Source organism: Phaseolus vulgaris, chromosome 4 (assembly GCF_051622355.1).
Source record: "Phaseolus vulgaris cultivar YP4 chromosome 4, ASM5162235v1, whole genome shotgun sequence".
NCBI classification, from domain to species: domain Eukaryota; kingdom Viridiplantae; phylum Streptophyta; class Magnoliopsida; order Fabales; family Fabaceae; genus Phaseolus; species Phaseolus vulgaris.
In genome coordinates, this window is record NC_143501.1 from 42,451,441 (window position 1) to 42,454,064 (window position 2,624).

At 29.6% G+C, this 2,624-nt stretch overlaps 1 pseudogene; it reads left to right on the forward strand.

Annotated features, from left to right (window-relative positions):
- Positions 1-1,042: 1,042 nt before the first annotated feature.
- Positions 1,043-2,160, forward strand: LOC150028098 (uncharacterized; annotated as a pseudogene).
- The last annotated feature ends 464 nt before the right edge of the window (positions 2,161-2,624 follow it).

The following is a 2,624-nucleotide window of genomic DNA, read 5'->3' on the forward strand; positions in this document are numbered from 1 at the left end:
CTCCTTGCAACTTGTGCGGTGAAATTAATTGGTTTAAGGTTTGATACATTTTGCTTGTATTACAAATGTGTTTGCAATTTTTTGAAACTGTGAATGTGCTTTGTTGTTGTATTGAAATTTTCAAATTTTGAACTTAATCTTTTAGTGTTCTCTGTTATTTTTTAATTCTTATTTTAGTTGATGGCTTCTTTTAACTTCTTCCATTCAAAAAAATCATGTTGTTTATTGTATGCTTATCTTTCCTTTCATCTTGATTTGAAAATCAGATTTCTTCACAATTTATTTGAAAATACAGGTCACATTAAGGTGGATTTCTGTATAAAATAGAATTTAGTTTTAATATATATTATCTTTGCAATAATAGACTTCATTAGTTAAATTTGTATGTATTAGTGCACACATTTGCAATGAAAGTGAAACAACTATGAAGATTACAACTATGGCATTGAGTTTGCATCTTCTCTCTAGTGTTTTGTTGCGTATGATATCAATACCAATCTGCATTGAAAGTTCAATTTCAATTTTTTCCACTGATGATTTTAGGAGTACATCTCTCAACAAAAGCAGTTTTCCAAAATGTTTTATATTTTTATATTTAGGACAACATCATTTGCTTACTAGGTTCTTCCAAAACTGTGATAGTTTTTTTTTATATTTTGAGACATCTTTTTTTATAAATATCTAGTGAAATATTATAAATTTTAGAGAAAATATTCTTGTAAATTTTTTTTAAAAAAAAAACATGTAAGAAAAGTTTCATAAATGGTCCAAATTTTGCAATAGTCCTTTTATTTTCAAAGAATTTTTATTTTTGCAATAATCTTTAAGTTTGAAAGAGATTAATTGCCATATAAGTACTTAACTAATTTCTAAAACTTACAACTCTAACATAGTATTAATGCAAAATGTTCCCTTTCCAACCATCAAATAATTTATTACAAATTTTCTAAAGAATGGTAGATAAATTATAATGTAACCCAATACCATACAATCCTTGTTAATCTTTGCATGACATATTCTATCACATAATCAATCACAGGAGATGTACTTTCCTCCATCCTGTTTTGATATCATGGTCCACTTGATTGTACATTTAGTAAGAGAAATTAGACTTTGTGGTCTAGTGTTATTAAAATGGATGTACCCAATAGAGTGATACATGAAAATATTAAAAGGGTATGTGAAGAACCAATATCGTCTTGAAGCATCAACTGTTCAAAGATATATTGCAGAGGAAGCTAATGAGTTTTGTACAGAATACTTGTCTGAAATTGAAGTTGTAGGGTTACCTAAATCTTATCAGCATCGAATAATTGTTGGAAAAGGTACTTGAAGTGCAAAAGTGATGACACATTGATCCAAGATGAAGTTATTCAAGCACATTTTTATATATTGAATAACACTGACATAGTCATACCCTACTTAATTGCTCACAAAGATATTGTGAAGAAAAATTATCCATGAATGTCTGAAAAGTGGATGATTAATGAGCATAACAAGAGTTTTTTTTTTAAGTAGTTCAAAGAAAAAGTTCAAAGTGACAACACAACTTCAGATACATTGAAATGGTTAGCATGTGAGTCAAACTTTGATGTCATATGTTGGAATGACTATGATATAAACAATTATTCATTTTATACAAAATTTGAAGATGAAAAAGGCACTATGCAAAATAGTGGAGTAATGGTGGTGGTTGAATCAATACATTTCTCTATTTCAAAGGATAAACATCATGTTATGCCTTCAATGTATTACTTTGGTGTAATTTAAGACATTTGGGTGATTGATTATACAAGTTTCAGAGTACCTGTTTTTAAATGTAAGTGGATTGAATGTAATTATGGCATTAGTACCGATGATTTAGGTTTTAGCTTGGTTGATCTAGAAAAGTTCAATTACACTAAAGAGCCATTCATCATGGCATCTCAAGTGAAACAAGTGTTTTATGTCACTGATCCTACTAACAAAAAATTGTCAATGGTTCTGCAAGGAAGAGTCACACATGGTACTAATGAGAATGATGATTTAACACTTGATATCGGTGAGACTCCATCTTTCTCCACAAATATGCCAACCTTGGATGTTGATAATGAAGTTGATGATGTTAATGCCACACGTGATGACCATCATGAAGGGTTGTGGGAGAATGTTCCAACTTAACAATGTAAACAATTTATTTATGTTTATTTTTTATAATGCAAATTTTGTGTGTTTACTTATGTTTATTTTGTATAATGCAATATTTGTCTTTTTTTCTTCGTTTTAGTCTATTTCATTTACATTTAATATTTGTTTGAACAGAGATATGATTAATCCAAATGATGCAACCCCTCTCTCACAAGATGGATTTCAAAGTTAACTACCTATCCACAAAAAGGGTAGATGTGCGATTAGGCTAAGGGACTTGACTGTTAGTCGTAGTGCTATGAAAGATTGCCCAACGAGTTCGATATGAATATGAGAAAAGTTTTGAAAAAGCATACACAAAATTCACTAGCTATGTGGCCTTGCTTGGTAGAAATAAGGTTAGTATTCTTATTGATGATTGGGACCATGTTCCAGAGACAGTGAAGACATAGATATGACATACTATCATGGTATGAAAATCTTATCAAACTAATTCA